This window comes from Amia ocellicauda, chromosome 10, assembly GCF_036373705.1.
Source record: "Amia ocellicauda isolate fAmiCal2 chromosome 10, fAmiCal2.hap1, whole genome shotgun sequence".
Taxonomy (NCBI): domain Eukaryota; kingdom Metazoa; phylum Chordata; class Actinopteri; order Amiiformes; family Amiidae; genus Amia; species Amia ocellicauda.
In genome coordinates, this window is record NC_089859.1 from 41,055,502 (window position 1) to 41,072,340 (window position 16,839).

At 44.0% G+C, this 16,839-nt stretch overlaps 6 non-coding genes and 20 pseudogenes across 6 annotated transcripts; all 26 read left to right on the forward strand.

Annotated features, from left to right (window-relative positions):
* Positions 1–1,060: 1,060 nt before the first annotated feature.
* LOC136760646 (5S ribosomal RNA) lies at positions 1,061–1,179 on the forward strand. The gene has a single exon (XR_010820265.1). It is a non-coding gene; the product is annotated as a 5S ribosomal RNA (ribosomal RNA).
* A 210-nt stretch (positions 1,180–1,389) lies between these two features.
* On the forward strand, positions 1,390–1,508 carry LOC136761107 (uncharacterized; annotated as a pseudogene).
* A 215-nt stretch (positions 1,509–1,723) lies between these two features.
* On the forward strand, positions 1,724–1,842 carry LOC136762186 (uncharacterized; annotated as a pseudogene).
* Positions 1,843–2,063: 221 nt separating this feature from the next.
* LOC136760765 (uncharacterized) lies at positions 2,064–2,182 on the forward strand (annotated as a pseudogene).
* Positions 2,183–2,401: 219 nt separating this feature from the next.
* Positions 2,402–2,519, forward strand: LOC136762374 (5S ribosomal RNA). The gene has a single exon (XR_010820575.1). It is a non-coding gene; the product is annotated as a 5S ribosomal RNA (ribosomal RNA).
* Positions 2,520–3,062: 543 nt separating this feature from the next.
* On the forward strand, positions 3,063–3,181 carry LOC136761475 (uncharacterized; annotated as a pseudogene).
* A 215-nt stretch (positions 3,182–3,396) lies between these two features.
* Positions 3,397–3,515, forward strand: LOC136762154 (uncharacterized; annotated as a pseudogene).
* A 215-nt stretch (positions 3,516–3,730) lies between these two features.
* On the forward strand, positions 3,731–3,849 carry LOC136761279 (uncharacterized; annotated as a pseudogene).
* A 221-nt stretch (positions 3,850–4,070) lies between these two features.
* On the forward strand, positions 4,071–4,189 carry LOC136762024 (uncharacterized; annotated as a pseudogene).
* Positions 4,190–4,409: 220 nt separating this feature from the next.
* LOC136761634 (uncharacterized) lies at positions 4,410–4,528 on the forward strand (annotated as a pseudogene).
* Positions 4,529–4,741: 213 nt separating this feature from the next.
* LOC136761612 (uncharacterized) lies at positions 4,742–4,860 on the forward strand (annotated as a pseudogene).
* A 220-nt stretch (positions 4,861–5,080) lies between these two features.
* Positions 5,081–5,199, forward strand: LOC136761635 (uncharacterized; annotated as a pseudogene).
* Positions 5,200–5,419: 220 nt separating this feature from the next.
* Positions 5,420–5,538, forward strand: LOC136761613 (uncharacterized; annotated as a pseudogene).
* A 215-nt stretch (positions 5,539–5,753) lies between these two features.
* On the forward strand, positions 5,754–5,872 carry LOC136761142 (uncharacterized; annotated as a pseudogene).
* Positions 5,873–6,087: 215 nt separating this feature from the next.
* LOC136762069 (uncharacterized) lies at positions 6,088–6,206 on the forward strand (annotated as a pseudogene).
* A 210-nt stretch (positions 6,207–6,416) lies between these two features.
* On the forward strand, positions 6,417–6,535 carry LOC136762423 (5S ribosomal RNA). Its single transcript, XR_010820622.1, has one exon. It is a non-coding gene; the product is annotated as a 5S ribosomal RNA (ribosomal RNA).
* A 217-nt stretch (positions 6,536–6,752) lies between these two features.
* Positions 6,753–6,871, forward strand: LOC136762298 (5S ribosomal RNA). The gene has a single exon (XR_010820503.1). It is a non-coding gene; the product is annotated as a 5S ribosomal RNA (ribosomal RNA).
* Positions 6,872–7,086: 215 nt separating this feature from the next.
* On the forward strand, positions 7,087–7,205 carry LOC136762133 (uncharacterized; annotated as a pseudogene).
* Positions 7,206–7,420: 215 nt separating this feature from the next.
* Positions 7,421–7,539, forward strand: LOC136761303 (uncharacterized; annotated as a pseudogene).
* A 215-nt stretch (positions 7,540–7,754) lies between these two features.
* Positions 7,755–7,873, forward strand: LOC136762134 (uncharacterized; annotated as a pseudogene).
* A 212-nt stretch (positions 7,874–8,085) lies between these two features.
* LOC136761939 (uncharacterized) lies at positions 8,086–8,204 on the forward strand (annotated as a pseudogene).
* A 214-nt stretch (positions 8,205–8,418) lies between these two features.
* LOC136761233 (uncharacterized) lies at positions 8,419–8,537 on the forward strand (annotated as a pseudogene).
* Positions 8,538–8,742: 205 nt separating this feature from the next.
* LOC136762120 (uncharacterized) lies at positions 8,743–8,861 on the forward strand (annotated as a pseudogene).
* Positions 8,862–9,077: 216 nt separating this feature from the next.
* Positions 9,078–9,196, forward strand: LOC136761667 (5S ribosomal RNA). The gene has a single exon (XR_010820379.1). It is a non-coding gene; the product is annotated as a 5S ribosomal RNA (ribosomal RNA).
* Positions 9,197–9,417: 221 nt separating this feature from the next.
* Positions 9,418–9,536, forward strand: LOC136761079 (uncharacterized; annotated as a pseudogene).
* Positions 9,537–16,031: 6,495 nt separating this feature from the next.
* Positions 16,032–16,146, forward strand: LOC136762308 (U5 spliceosomal RNA). Its single transcript, XR_010820512.1, has one exon. It is a non-coding gene; the product is annotated as a U5 spliceosomal RNA (small nuclear RNA).
* Positions 16,147–16,839: the final 693 nt, after the last annotated feature.

Below are 16,839 nucleotides of genomic sequence, written 5' to 3' on the forward strand. Positions count from 1 at the left end.
TTACAAAGAATGGTGTGAAAAGGGAAAAACATCCAGTATGCGGCAGTCCTGTGGGCGAAAATGCCTTGTTGATGCTAGAGGTCAGAGGAGAATGGGCCGACTGATTCAAGCTGATAGAAGAGCAACTTTGACTGAAATAACCACTCGTTACAAACAAGGTATGCAGCAAAGCATTTGTGAAGCCACAACACGTACAACCTTGAGGCAGATGGGCTACAACAGCAGAAGACCCCACCGGGTACCACTCATCTCCACTACAAATAGGAAAAAGAGGTGAGACATTCAGATGGTAGAGTCAGAATTTGGCGTAAACAGAATGAGAACATGGATCCATCATGTCTTGTTACCACTGTGCAGGCTGGTGGTGGTGGTGTAATGGTGTGGGGGATGTCTTCTTGGCACACTTTAGGCCCCTTAGTGCCAATTGGGCATCGTTTAAATGCTACGGCCTACCTGAGCATTGTTTCTGACCATGTCCATCCCTTTTTGACCACCATGTACCCATCCTCTGATGGCTACTTCCAGCAGGATAATGCACCATGTCACAAAGGTCGAATCATTTCAAATTGGTTTCTTGAACATGACAATGAGTTCACTGTACTAAACTGGCCCCCACAGTCACCAGATCTCAACCCAATAGAGCATCTTTGGGATGTGGTGGAACGGGAGCTTCGTGCCCTGGATGTGCATCCCACAAATCTCCATCAACTGCAAGATGCTATCCTATCAATATGGGCCAACATTTCTAAAGAATGCTTTCAGCACCTTGTTGAAGCAATGCCACGTAGAATTAAAGCAGTTCTGAAGGCGAAAGGGGGTCAAACACAGTATTAGAATGGTGTTCCTAATAATCCTTTAGGTGAGTTCATCGTAGCTCTTAATACTCTCTTTCTGTCTGGAGGAGATATAATTGAAGTATTGTACACATACCCGGCTACTTTCAACACCCATTGCTGCACTGATATTTTTCCCTCCATTTTTCTTTATCCATTTTTTTTTTGCTGGAAGTTCCGTCAATACCCGTCAGTCTTTAAGAGACATCATGCAGCCAGGCCTCTTGGCTTGTGGCCACACCGTCCTGAACGCGCCCGATCTCGTCAGATCTCGGAAACTAAACGGGGCAGGGCCTGGTCAGTACTTGGATGGGAGACCTCCAGGAAATACCTGGTGCTGCAAGCTTTTTACATCTCCTGGGAAACTTCATCGTAGCTCTTAATACTCTCTATCTGTCTGGAGGTGTTATAATTGAGAAATTGTACACGTACCCGGCTACTTTCATCAGCCTTTGCTGCACTGGTATATTTCCCTCTATTTTTCTTTTTTTTTTTTGCTGGCAGTTCCGTCAATACCCGCCAGCCTTTAAGAGACATCATGCAGCCAGACATCTCGGCTTGCGGCCACACTGTCCTGAACGCGCCCGATCTCGTCAGATCTCGGAAGCTAAACGGGGCAGGACCTGGTCAGTACTTGAATGTGAGACCTCCTGGAAATACCTGGTGCTGCAAGCTTTTACGTCTCCTGGGTAACTTTATCGTAGCTCTTAATACTCTCTATCTGTCTGGAGGAGATATAATTGAAGAATTGTACACGTACCCGGCTACCTTCAACACGCTATGCTGCACTGATATTTTTCCCTCCATTTTTCTTTTTTCTTTTGTTTTTTGCTGGAAGTTCCATCAATACCCTCCAGCCTTTAAGAGACATCATGCAGCCAGGCCTCTTGGCTTGAGGCCACACCGTCCTGAAGACGCAAGATCTCGTCAGATCTCGGAAGAAAAACTGGGCAGGGCCTGGTCAGTAATTGGATGGGTGACCTCCTGGAAATACCAGGTGCTGAAGGCTTTTTACATCTCCTGGGTAACTTCAGCGTAGCTCTTAATACTCTCATTCAGTCTGGAGGAGATATAATTGAAGAATTGTACATGTACACGGCTACTTTCAACACCCTGTCCTACACTGATATTTTTCCCTCCATTTTTCTATTTATTTATTTTTTATTTTTTGCTGGAAGTTCCGTCAATACCCGCCAGCCTTTAAGAGACATCATGCAGCCCGGCCTCTTGGCTTGCGGCCACACCGTCCTGAACACGCCCGATCTCGTTAGATCTCGGAAGCTAAACGGGGCAGGGCCTCATCAGTACTTGGATGGGAGACCTCCTGGAAATACCTGGTGCTGCAAGCTTTTTACGTCTCCTGGGAAACTTCATCGTAGCTCTTAATACTCTCTATCTGTCTGGAGGAGATATAATTGAAGAATTGTACACGTACCCGGCTACTTTCAACAGCCTTTGCTGCACTGATATTTTTCCTTCCATTTTTCTTTTTTTTTTTTTTTTTTTTTGCTGGAAGTTCCGTCAATACCCGCCAGCCTTTAAGAGACATCATGCTGCCAGGCCTCTTGGCTTGCGGCCACACCGTCCTGAACGCGCCCGATCTCATCAGATCTCGGAAGCTAACGGGGCAGGGCCTGGTCAGTACTTGGATGGGTGACCTCCTGGAAATACCAGGTGCTGCAAGCTTTTTACGTCTCCTGGGTAACTTCATCATAGCTCTTAATACTCTCTTTCAGTCTGTAGGAGATATTATTGAAGAATTGTACACGTACCCGGCTACTTTCAAAACCCTTTGCTGCACTGATATTTTTCCCTCCATTTTTCTTTTTTCTTTTTTTTTTTGCTGGAAGTTCCATCAATACCCGCCAGCCTTAAAGAGACATCATGCAGCCGGGCCTCTCGGCTTTCGGGCACACCGTCCTGAACGCGCATGATATCGTCAGATCTCGGAAACTAAACGGGGCAGGACCTGGTCAGTACTTGAATGTGAGACCTCCTGGAAATACCAGGTGCTGCAAGCTTTTACGTCTCCTGGGTAACTTTATCGTAGCTCTTAATACTCTCTTTCTAAATCCAGGAGATATAATTGAAGAATTGTACACGTACCCGGCTACTTTCAACACCCTTTGCTGCACTGGTAAATTTCCCTCTATTTTTCTTTTTTTTTTTGCTGGCAGTTCCGTCAATACCCGCCAGCCTTTAAGAGACATCATGCAGCCAGACATCTCGGCTTGCGGCCACACCGTCCAGAACGCGCCCGATCTTGTCAGATCTCGGAAGCTAAACGGGGCAGGACCTGGTCAGTACTTGAATGTGAGACCTCCTGGAAATACCAGGTGCTGCAAGCTTTTACGTCTCCTGGGTAACTTTATCGTAGCTCTTAATACTCTCTATCTGTCTGGAGGAGATATAATTGAAGAATTGTACACGTACCCGGCTACCTTCAACACGCTATGCTGCACTGATATTTTTCCCTCCATTTTTCTTTTTTCTTTTGTTTTTTGCTGGAAGTTCCATCAATACCCTCCAGCCTTTAAGAGACATCATGCAGCCAGGCCTCTTGGCTTGAGGCCACACCGTCCTGAAGACGCAAGATCTCGTCAGATCTCGGAAGAAAAACTGGGCAGGGCCTGGTCAGTACTTGAATGTGAGACCTCCTGGAAATACCAGGTGCTGCAAGCTTTTACGTCTCCTGGGTAACTTTATCGTAGCTCTTAATACTCTCTTTCTGTCTGGAGGAGATATAATTGAAATATTGTACACGTATCCGGCTACTTTCAAAACCCTTTGCTGCACTGATTTGTTTCTCTCCATTTTTCTTTTTTCTTATTTTTTTTGCTGGAAGTTCCATCAATACCCGCCAGCCTTTAAGAGACATCATGCAGCCAGGCCTCTTTGTTTGCGGCCACACCGTCCTGAACGTGCCCGATTTCGTCAGATCTCGGAACCTAAACGGGGCAGGGCCTGGTCTGTACTTGGATGGGAGACCTCCTGGAAATACCAGGTGTTGCAAGCTTTTTACGTCTCCTGGGGAACTTCATCGTAGCTCTTAATACTCTCTTTCTGTCTGGAGGAGATATAATTGAAGAATTGTACACGTACCCGGCTACTTTCAACACCCTTTCCTGCACTGATATTTTTCCCTCCATTTTTCTATTTTTTTTATTATTTTTTTTTGCTTGAAGTTCCGTCAATACCCGCCAGCCTTTAAGAGACATCATGCAGCCAGGCCTCTTGGCTTGAGGCCACACCGTCCTGAATACGAAAGATCTCGTCAGATCTCGGAAGAAAAACTGGGCAGGGCCTGGTCAGTAATTGGATGGGTGACCTCCTGGAAATACCAGGTGCTGCAAGCTTTTTACGTCTCCTGGGTAACTTCATCGTAGCTCTTAATACTCTCTTTCATTCTGGAGGAGATATAATTGAAGAATTGTACACGTACCCGGCTACTTTCAACACCCTTTGCTGCACTGATATTTTTCCCTCAATTTTTCTATTTTGTTTTTATTTTTTTTTTGCTGGAAGTTCCGTCAATACCCTCAAGCCTTTAAGAGACATCATGCAGTCAGGCCTCTTGCTTGCGACCACACCGTCCTAAACGCCCCCAATCTCGTCAGATCTCGGAAGCTAAACGGGGCAGGGCCTGGTCAGTACTTGGATTGTTGACATCCTGGAAATACCAGGTGCTGCAAGCTTTTTACGTCTCCTGGGTAACTTCATCGTAGCTCTTAATACTCTCTTTCAGTCTGGAGGAGATATAATTGAAGAATTGTACACGTACCCGGCTACTTTCAACACCCTTTGCTGCACTGATATTTTTGCCTCCGTTTTTCTTTTTTTTTTTTTTTGCTAGAAGTTCCGTCAATACCCGCCAGCCTTTAAGAGACATCATGCAGCCAGGCCTCTCGGCTTGCGGCCACACCGTCCTAAACGCCCCCAATCTCGTCAGATCTCGGAAACTAAACGGGGCAGGACCTGGTCAGTACTTGGATGGGAGACCTCCTGGAAGTACCAGGTGCTGCAAGCTGTTTACGTCACCTGGGGAACTTCGTCGTTGCTTTTAATACTCTCTTTCTGTCTGGAGGAGATTTAATTGAAGAATTGTACACGTACCCGGCTACTTTCAACACCCTTTGCTGCACTGATATTTTTCCCTCAATTTTTCTATTTTGTTTTTATTTATTTTTTGCTGGAAGTTCCGTCAATACCCTCAAGCCTTTAAGAGACATCATGCAGTCAGGCCTCTTGCTTGCGACCACACCGTCCTAAACGCCCCCAATCTCGTCAGATCTCGGAAGCTAAACGGGGCAGGGCCTGGTCAGTACTTGGATTGTTGACATCCTGGAAATACCAGGTGCTGCAAGCTTTTTACGTCTCCTGGGTAACTTCATCGTAGCTCTTAATACTCTCTTTCAGTCTGGAGGAGATTTAATTGAAGAATTGTACACGTACCCGGCTACTTTCAACACCCTTTGCTGCACTGATATTTTTGCCTCCGTTTTTCTTTTTTTTTTTTTTTTTTTTTTGCTAGAAGTTCCGTCAATACCCGCCAGCCTTTAAGAGACATCATGCAGCCAGGCCTCTCGGCTTGCGGCCACACCGTCCTAAACGCCCCCAATCTCGTCAGATCTCGGAAACTAAACGGGGCAGGACCTGGTCAGTACTTGGATGGGAGACCTCCTGGAAGTACCAGGTGCTGCAAGCTGTTTACGTCACCTGGGGAACTTCGTCGTTGCTTTTAATACTCTCTTTCTGTCTGGAGGAGATTTAATTGAAGAATTGTACACGTACCCGGCTACTTTCAACACCCTTTACTGCACAGATATTTTTCCCTCCATTTTTCTTTTTTCATTTTTTTTTGCTGGAAGTTCTGTCAATACCCTCCAGCCATTTAGAGACATCATGCAGCCAGGCCTCTTGGCTTGCGGCCACACCGTCCTGAACGCGCCCGATCTCGTCAGACCTTGGAAACTAAACGGGCCAGGGCCTGGTTAGTACTTGGATGGGTGACCTCCTGGAAATACCAGGTGATGCAAGCTTTTACGTATCCTGTGTAACTTCATCGTAGCTCTTAATACTCTCTTTCAGTCTGGAGGAGATATAATTGAAGAATTGTACACGTACCCGGCTACTTTCAACACCCGTTGCTGCACTGATATTTTTCCCTCCATTTTTCTATTTTTTTTTTTTTTTTGCTGGAAGTTCCGTCAATACCCGCCAGCCTTTAAGATACATCATGCAGCCAGGCCTCTTGGTTTGCGGCCACACCGTCTTGAACGCGCCCGATCTCAACAGATCTTGGAAGCTAAACGGGGCAGGACCTGGTCAGTACTTGAATGTGAGACCTCCTGGAAAAACTAGGTGCTGCCAGCTTTTTACGTCTCCTGGGGAACTTCATCGTAGCTCTTAATACTCTCTTTCTGTCTGGAGGAGATATAATTGAAGAATTGTACACGTACCCGGCTACTTTCAACACCCTTTGCTGCACTGGTATTTTTCCCTCCATTTTTAATTTTTTTGTTTGCTGGCAGTTCCGTCAATACCCGCCAGCCTTTAAGAGACATTATGCAGCCAGGCCTCTTGGCTTGCGGCCACACCGTCCTTAACGCGCCCGATCTCGTCAGATCTCGGAAGCTAAACGGGGCAGGGCCTGGTCAGTACTTGGATGGGAGACCTCCTAGAAATACCAGGTGCTGCAAGCTCTTTACGTCTCCTGGGTAACTTCATCGTAGCTCTTAATACTCTCTTTCAGTCTGCAGGAGATATAATTGAAGAATTGTACACGTACCCGGCTACTTTCAACACCCTTTCCTACACTGATATTTTTCCCTCCATTTTTCTTTTTTTTTTTTTTTTTTTGCTGGAAATTCCGTCAATACCCGCCAGCCTTTAAGAGACATCATGCAGCCAGACATCTCGGCTTGCGGCCACACCATCCTGAACACGCCCGATCTCGTCAGATCTCGGAAGCTAAACGGGGCAAGGCCTGGTCAGTACTTGGATGGGTGACCTCCTGGAAATACCAGGTGCTGCAAGCTTTTTACGTCTCCTGGGTAACTTCATTGTAGCTCTTAATACTCTCATTCAGTCTGGAGGAGATATAATTGAAGAATTGTACACGTACCCGGCTACTTTCAACATCCTTTGCTGCACTGATATTTTTCCCTCCATTTTTCTTTTTTCTTTTTTATTTTGCTGGAAGTTCCGTCAATACCCTCCAGCCTTTAAGAGACATCATGCAGCCAGGCCTCTTGCTTGCGACCACACCGTCCTGAGCGCGACCGATCTCATCAGATCCCGGAAGCTAAACGGGGCAGGACCTGGTCAGTACTTGAATGTGAGACCTCCTGGAAATACCTAGTGCTGCAAGCTTTTACGTCTCCTGGATAACTTTATCGTAGCTCTTAATACTCTCTATCTGTCTGGAGGAGATATAATTGAAGTATTGTACACGTACCCAGCTACTGTCAACACCCGTTGCTGCACTGATATTTTTCCCTCCATTTTTCTATTTTTTTTTTTTTTTTGCTGGAAGTTCCGTCAATACCCGCCAGCCTTTAAGATACATCATGCAGCCAGGCCTCTTGGTTTGCGGCCACACCGTCTTGAACGCGCCCGATCTCAACAGATCTTGGAAGCTAAACGGGGCAAGGCCTGGTCAGTACTTGGATGGGTGACCTCCTGGAAATACCAGGTGTTGCAAGCTTTTTACGTCTCCTGGGTAACTTCATTGTAGCTCTTAATACTCTCATTCAGTCTGGAGGAGATATAATTGAAGAATTGTACACGTACCTGGCTACTTTCAACATCCTTTGCTGCACTGATATTTTTCCCTCCATTTTTCTTTTTTCTTTTTTATTTTGCTGGAAGTTCCGTCAATACCCTCCAGCCTTTAAGAGACATCATGCAGCCAGGCCTCTTGCTTGCGACCACACCGTCCTGAGCGCGACCGATCTCATCAGATCCCGGAAGCTAAACGGGGCAGGACCTGGTCAGTACTTGAATGTGAGACCTCCTGGAAATACCTAGTGCTGCAAGCTTTTACGTCTCCTGGATAACTTTATCGTAGGTCTTAATACTCTCTATCTGTCTGGAGGAGATATAATTGAAGTATTGTACACGTACCCAGCTACTGTCAACATCCTTTGCTGCACTGATATTTTTCCCTCCGTTTTTCTTTTTTTTTTTTTTTGCTGGAAGTTCCGTCAATACCCGCCAACCATTAAGAGACATCATGCAGCCAGGCCTCTCGGCTTGTGTCCACACCGTCCTGAACGCGCTCGATCTCGTCAGATCGCGTAAGCTGAACGGGGCAGGTCCTGGTCAGTACTTGGATGGGTGACCTCCTGGAAATACCAGGTGCTGCAAGCTTTATACGTCTCCTGGGTAACTTCATCGTAGCTCGTAATACTCTTTCAGTCTGGAGGAGATATAATTGAAGAATTGTACACGTACCCGGCTACTTTCAACACCCTTTGCTGCACTGATATTTTTCCCTCCATTTTTCTTTTTTCTTTTTTTTTTTGCCGGAAGTTCCGTCAATACCCTCCAGCCTTTAAGAGACATCATGCAGCCAGCTCTCTAGGCTTGCAGCCACACTGACCTGAACGTGCCTGATCTTGTCAGATCTCGGAAGCTAAACGGGGCAGGGCCTGGTCAGTACTTGGATGGGAGACCTCCTGGAAATACCTGGTGCTGCAAGCTTTTTAGTCTCCTGGGTAACTTCATCGTAGCTCGTAATACTCTCTTTCTGTCTGGAGGTGTTATAATTGAGGATTTGTACACGTACCCGGCTACTTTCAACACCATTTGCTGCACTGGTATTTTTCCCTCCATTTTTCTTTTTTTTGCTGGAAGTTCCGTCAATACCCGCCAGCCTTTAAGAGACATCATGCAGCCAGGCTTTTTGGCTTGCGGCCACACCGTCCTGAACGCGCCCGATCTTGTCAGATCTAGGAAGCAAAACGCGGCAGGACCTGGTCAGTATTTGGATTGGTGACCTCCTGGAAAAACTAGGTACTGCAAGCTTTTTACGTCTCCTGGGTAACTTCATCGTAGCTCTTAATACTCTCTTTCTGTCAGGAGAAGATACAATTGAAGAAATGTACACGTACCCGGCAACTTTCAACACCCTTTGCTGCACTGATATTTTTCCCTCCAGTTTTCTTTTTTCTTTTTTTTTTTGCTGGAAGGTCCGTCAAAACCCGCCCGCCTTTAAGAGACATCATGCTGCCAGGCGTCTCGGCTTGCGGCCACGCCGTCCTGAACGCGACCGATCTCATCAGATCTCGGAAGCTAAACAGGGCAGGGCCTGGTCAGTACTTGGATGGGTGACCTCCTGGAAATACCAGGTGCTGCAAGCTTTATACGTCTCCTGGGTAACATCATCGTAGATGTTAATACTCTCTTTCTGTCTGGAGGAGATATAATTGAAGAATTGTACACGTTCCCGGCTACTTTCAACACCCTTTCCTGCACTGTTATTTTTCCCTCCATTTTTTTATTTTTTTATTTTTTATTTTTTGCTGGAAATTCCGTCAATACCCGCCAGCCTTTAAGAGACATCATGCAGCCTGGCATCTCGGCTTGCGGCCACACCGTCCTGAACGTGCCCGATCTCGTCAGACCTTGGAAACTAAACGGGCCAGGGCCTGGTTAGTACTTGGATGGGTGACCTCCAGGAAATACCAGGTGATGCAAGCTTTTTACGTCTCCTGGGTAACTTCATCGTAGCTCTTAATACTCCTTATCTGTCTGGAGGAGATATAATTGAAGTATTGTACACTTTGTCTTAGGGACAGTCTGGCTAGCAGTGACTGAGTGGTTGACAGACGACAAGCAACGGAATGTACGTGCTCTGTGATGTCATAGCAGTCAGCTGAGAGAGGCTCGTGATGTCATCGCTGAGCTGTCTGTCTGTCTGTCTGTCTCTCTCTCTTTCTCTCTCTCTCTCTCTCTCTCTCTCTTCCTCTCAATTCAATTCATTTGTATTGTCAAAGCAATTGGACATACATACATACATATATATATATATATATATATATACATACATACATACATCCATACATGCTAGAAAGTCATTACTATGTTATCTTAAAGGCTAACTTAGCAGAACATATATCATTATAGAACAGAGTTCATAGGTCAACACATGGTTTTAGGGAACAGGCACGTAGGTCATACCGTTTGACAATGTCTCCAAGGTTCTCATCGTAAATAACAAACAGAAATCAAACTATCTTCTGGGCTGACCTTCTAGCTTGACCGTATCTTTCTTAAGTATACAAGAGAGAAAAACAGGTGTAAGAAAATAATTTCTAATTTTCCTTCTACACATATATACATACATACATACATATGTAGCGTTATGTTGGGTGTATTTGGATAAGAGCATTTGGGCTCTGAGCTGAAGCACTGATCTAAAGAAGACCTCTCCCCCCCCAAAGTTATCAGATTTCCTTAGCTCATCAGCTTGGAACTGGTTTGCATCAAAGTGACAGTTTTGGGGAGGATGGCACCGAGAAGAGGCCAAATAGTTTGGAATTCTGCTATGAGATGTCTGGAGAAAGGGGCCTGTAGGTGATAAAAACTCTTTGAAGTGGATGAGAGCCGAAATCCCGACATAGAGCTACGAACCCAGGCCAACCGTCATTTCCAAAAGATGGCATGGATTGACATCAGTCATAAATAAAGCCTCCCTCCAATAGGACACTGGGGGCTGAAACTGAAATCCAATCTCAAGAACTCAGGGACCAATCACCTACTGATCTGACAGACTATAAGGAACAGCGGACAGTCTTTCTCTCTCTCTCTCTCTCACCTGAACCAGAAACTCGCTGCCACAGCTCAACCTGTAGCTCTGTTGCCAGAACCGGAATCAGAAACCAACCAAGTCTTTGCCGGCAACAGAAGAGTTAAACTGGGAGAAGGAGATTGAGCCGTACGAAGAATTCTTTTAAAGGACTTTATTAAATAAATAACTTCACAGACCCACCTGATCAGTGGAGTTTTACAGCTGGACAATTGACTAAGTCGACTGAATACGAAAGTGTCAGTCACTTAAATAGCTATTTGAGTCTTAAGAAACTTGACCCTTGGAACAAACAGGGCCCTGCTTTCCTCAAAGACTTCGTCTTCAAGTAACTACGGTGGAACCATGCTTACAAAGAAGATTTTGTGCACAACCTTGGAGCCTTCAAACCAATGGAAAATCTGTTTGGAAAAGACTCTACATTCGCGAAACCCCAACTTCCAGGTGCATCGACTGAGTGGAAGTTCTTGGACAAAGCCGAACCGGACTGCCTTTGTTCCAAACCACACGGACCTCGTGCCGTGTGCTGTTATCTGAGCCCGAAGCCAGACAGGCCTCTCTGCGACGAAGTTCACATAAGTTTAACAGTTTGGAGTTTGTGATTCATGACATTTGAGAAATCAATTAGAAATGTTAATCTGTGATTCATAACTCTAGAATGTGTAATATCATTTAGTTTTCTTAAATATAAATGTGTGTTGCATTAAACTGTTTTGTTGATAATTTTAGAAATAAAATCTGTCAACGCCGAGAAATATCTTCTCATTCCTGTTTAACTGTTTAGTCTGAAATTGACACAAGTTAATAGACACCAGATTATAGGTGGCCCTGCCTATCCTTAATCATTAAATAATAATCAGTTAAGGGAAATTGTGGTAACAAATAGGATCTTTCTCGGCACCTAAACGTAAATGAGACTGATATATATATAACGAGAAGTTACCTGACATAAATACTAACCTGCGTAGTTATTTAATGTCTGACTAATAATACTAACGAGAGACTCACCTTCGTCTTACTAACCGGTATTGTAGTCAATGTGTTTATAACCTTTTTTGTTTAACGATTTGTTAAACGGAATGTACGTGCTCTGTGCTGTCATAGCAGTAAGCTGAGAGAGGCTCGTCATGTCATCGCTGAGCTGGCTGGCTGGCTCTCTGTGTGTGTGTGTGTGTGTGTGTGTGTCTCCGTCTGTCTGTCTGTCTGTCTCTCTCTCTCTCTCTTACTCTCTCTCTCTCCCTCTCAATTCAATTCATTTGTATTGTCAAAGCAATTGGACATGCATACATACATACATACATATATATGGAAAATAAACAATATGTGTACATCTCTTTCTGCATTAGTGGTGCCCTCACAGATGTGCAAGTTACATGACAGACAGACAGACAGACACACACACACTTTCACACACAGACAGACAGACACAGACACACACAGACACACACACACATACTTTGACAGACAGACAGACAGACACACGCATATTATGGGTCTTTGTTGGGTAGTGAAATGGGTAGCATCAGTTGCAGTGTGGGTAATGTCAGGGAGCCAATCATAGTCCCCGTTATTTGCATATCGCAAAGCATTCTGGGAAAAGCAACTAAACACGTTTAGTCATGTATTTGTCCATAGTTTACACATGAGATGAAAGAGACAGTATGACGTATTGAGCACCTGGGATTCCTCATGTGTATGTGAGGGGCAGAGGAACCGGATCCCAAGTGTGCGTCCCAGGTGCTATAGGTTTCAAAGCATGCAGGGGAATAGGCACCCCACCCTGACACTTATAGAAGACTGGATAGGGAGATATAAATAGCAATGGGGAGACTCTTGTACTTGGTGTGGCTCTATCCATATAGTGGGGCCAGCAGCCACTTAGCAGGTGTAGCAATAGAAGCTCAGCCTGGGGAGACTGGATTTAGCATTTCCTCTCCATTTTGATAACTATCCATAATCATTTCTGCAAAATACTTCTATGATACCTATGTATGTTTTTTACTTGTACTATATTATACTATCAAGTATCAGTGTACACATACAATGTGACCTGTTACATTAATACAGAGGCCACGGAAGGCCAGATCACTAATAGCCACTGTCCCCTGATATTACACTTTTTTACAATCACTTTGGCACTCATTTCAGAACCTTGATGTCATTTTTCAAAACTCTAGACACTAAACTCACACCCGATGATCAAAATGCACATTTTTCAAAACTCTAACACTTTTTTACAATTGCTTGGATACAATACACATCAACCTCAGATCATTTGTTCATTGAACTAAAATGACACAACTTAACATCAAAGTATTACCATTTCAAAATGCAATTCACACATTACATCTGAGATCACTGTCTATTCATTTCATTACAAAGATCTAACTATCAATTGATACAGCTGCTCAAAATGATAAGTGACTGTTGCATTACTCTTAATGCATAATTTTATGGAAACTGACAAACAATATTCCATGTTTCGATCATGAAAGTTTCAGGATAATGAGATCCATTGACATCAATAAACGAGGAGCATGAACCAGTTGGACTACATTATCTATGGATGTAATATTTCATCATCATTCATCATCATGTAGCACTTTTCCACACCATGTTTGCAGTGTGGAAGGAAAGTTAGAAATTTTTTCTCTAATACCTGTTTTTCTCTCTTGTATACTTAAGAAAGATAAGGTCAAGCTAGAAGGTCAGGCCAGAAGGTAGTTTGATTTCTGTTTGTTATTTACGATGAGAATCTAGGAGACAATGTCAAACAGTATGATTGAAATGCCTGCTCCCTAATCCATGTGTTGATCTATGAACTCTGTCCTATAATGATATAAATTTTGCTTAGCTAACTTTTAAGATAACATAGTAATGACTTTCTGATTATAACCAGCTCTTTGATTTTTGTGTATAAAAGCTCTGACTGTTAAAATGAAGGCAGAGCGACTTTGGGATCTACTTGAGTCACTGTTCCTCTCCACGCTGCGTGTATTAAAGGCATTGCAACTAACGCTCCAACCTGGTTGAAGATGATTGTTCTTCCACATCAGATTTGACATTACTGTATGTATGCAGGCCCTTGTAATTGCTTTTCCAATACTGCCAACTGGTTATTGATGATTGATTTCACATTGTGGTACGAGTATCGAGTGAAATGAGTGCTATCCACCCCAGCAACACAGTGATAACATGGAGCCGGCAAGTCATCCAGGTCACAATAGAGGTCAAGCAGTGGGAGGAGGAAGACGTGGTGGTCAAAGGAATGGAAGGGGACATGCACCCCTTCTGAGAGGTGGTCGTGGGCCTCGTCATAGAGGAGGGCTTAGGCCTCACCAGAGAGGCAGCCATGGGCCTCATTTGAGAGGTGTTGGGGGAACGTGGTAGAGGACAAGGCCACGGACCAGACAGCGGCAGCAACAGCAAATAGTGTCCAGTGAAATCCGAGAAATAGTTGTAGAGCATGTTGTAAATCATGGCATGACCATGACTGAGGCAGCTACAATGATTCAATCAAACCTCAGAATCAACTCAGGATCAACTGTGGCCTCAATCATCAGAAATTTCCGTACTGAGAAGCGGCAAGTCTTCAGCATGCACTAAACATTAGGCTACTCTCAATTGTCAAATGACTGTATACTGCATACCAATGTGTAGCACAGAGTATAGTGTGCCTTTTGAAAGAAATGCAGACAGAGTGAAGCAGCTGATGACTGAGTATGTTCAGGTATGTTCAGTTTCAAGATGCCTCTTGTGAAAAATGGTTGTGAGAACCTGAACCTGAACACAGGGCTGATGGAAATTCAGAAGTACAGTAATCAATCCTTTGTTTTACACTAAGCCAGGTGAGGAACACTGCAGTTGACATTTTACTGTAGTTTTGTTCTTTTTTGTAGCTAATTATTGTTGCATGGCTTCAAAGAAACCTATGGTGTGATTTGATTGTATTGCATCAATACATTTCAGATTTTGTTCAATGATTCCACTGTGTCTGTAGTATTCTCTCTACTAGTCCTTTTACAGTGATGTATTTATGTGTAGTACCATAATGAAACATGTATCACATATTTTGTAATACAATATTTAATGATTGTACGAACAACTACACAGTGAAACTATCGGTATCTTCTGTGTGGGTGATCTAAATAAATGTTACTATGGTATTTCATGATAAATGAATTATTTGAACCAACAAGTCTGCAAGTGCAAGGTTTCTTTAAAGATATGAATGCACAATGCAATGTTTTGAACATTGGACAGCCTGTGTTACAAGTGATGACCGTTTTGAGTTTTGTGTCTAGAGTTTTGAAAAATGACATCAAGGTTCTGAAATTAGTGACAAAGTGATTGTAAAAAACTGTATATTCATCCTATTTAATGTGCTCTTTTAAAATGTACTTTTCTTTTTTATGTTGCCATTTCTGTTCTACCAATGTTTCAGTTGTTAGCCAAAGATTGACAGAGTACATCTCATACACACAGGCCAGACAGCAAGGATTTCTTTTTGAAATTCAATTACAAATGCTGCATGAACTCATCAATACGATTAGAGCTCCTGAAAGCAATATAACTAACTCACTCTACAGCATCTCATTAGCAGTGAAAAGAAACCAAGAAAGTTGGGACAGTCGACTGTTTACCACTATGTAACATCACCTTTTCTTTTAATAACACTTATTAAGCACTTGGGCACTGAAGACACCACTTGGTTAAGTTTAGCAAGTGGGATTTCCCCCCATTCATCCATTATGCATTTCCTCAGCTGCGCAACTGCACAGGGCCTTCGTTGTCTTAATTTGCACTTCATAGTGCGCCACACATTCTCAATTCGGAGACAGGTCAGGACTGCAGGCAGGCCATGCTAGCACCCGCACTCTCTGCCTACGCAACCATGTGCTTGTAATCTGGGCAGAATGTGGTTTGGCGTTATCCTGCTGAAAAATGCAGGGACGTCCCTGGAAAAGACGATGTCTGGATGGCAGCATATGTTGCTCCAAAATGTGTACATCTCTTTCTGCAAAAATGGTGCCCTCACAGATGTGCGAGTTACATGACAGACAGACACTCATACACACTGTCACACCCACACACACACACACACTTTCACAGACAGACACACGCACACACACTCACTTTCACACAGAGACAGACACACAAACACAGAGACAGACACACACACACTCACTTTCACACAGAGACACACAAACACATACACTTTCACACAGACACACACACACATACATACATACATACATACATATATAAGGAAAAGAAACAATACATTTAAAAATCACAAAAAGATGTAATAAAGTACAGAAAATCTAAATGTAATAAAATGTGATCTTTAATACACACAAATATGTATGGCTGGTCGGATGCGTCTTGGACTCGGGTTCCTCTTCATTACGTATAATGCTTTTGCCTTTTGCTATAGCTTTCCGTGGAGGGGATCGTGGGTGAGTTTGTACCATTCTTGGGAGGCTCTGCCTTGTTGGGGCGGAGCTGTGATCCAGGTGAACAGCAGATCGGACATAGGTGGGCATGTGGGCGGAGGAGGAAGGCCGGTCAAGCAAATAAGCTTGCTAAGGTACGCAGCAGCAGCAAGCAGCCCCACCATCCAGTCAGCCAGCCAGTCTGGCTGGCAGTGACTGAGTGGTTGACAGACGGCAAGCAACGGAATGTACGTGCTCTGTGATGTCATAGGAGTCACCTGAGAGAGATGTTTGTGATGTCATCGCTGAGCTGGCTGGCTCTGTGTGTCTTGCTGGCTGTGTGTGTGTGTGTGAGAGAGAGAGAGACTTTTTGACTTTTATCAGACTTCATTGCCTGTTTGCAACACGCAATAATTCATACAAAAGAAAATAAATAAATAAATAAAAAATAGTGTTCCCCTTTGTTTGTCTCCCCCCAACAAGCATTAACTCCGCCACTGATCTGTACACTTTTAAAGAAAGCAACCCAATACACACAACAAAACAACCATCAAATACTAAACCCTATAAATGAATTACATAATAAAAACCAACTCCCCGTCATACAATTCACAAAGGGCATCATTAATACACCAGACCTGTTCAAAACTCTCCAAATCATTCATCAGCCTGTAATAGTTAAACTCTAGTCTGACTCTGCACTTGACCAGCATGGCAAACACTCTCACTGCATCCTCACTGCCCTCCCCACACACTCTGT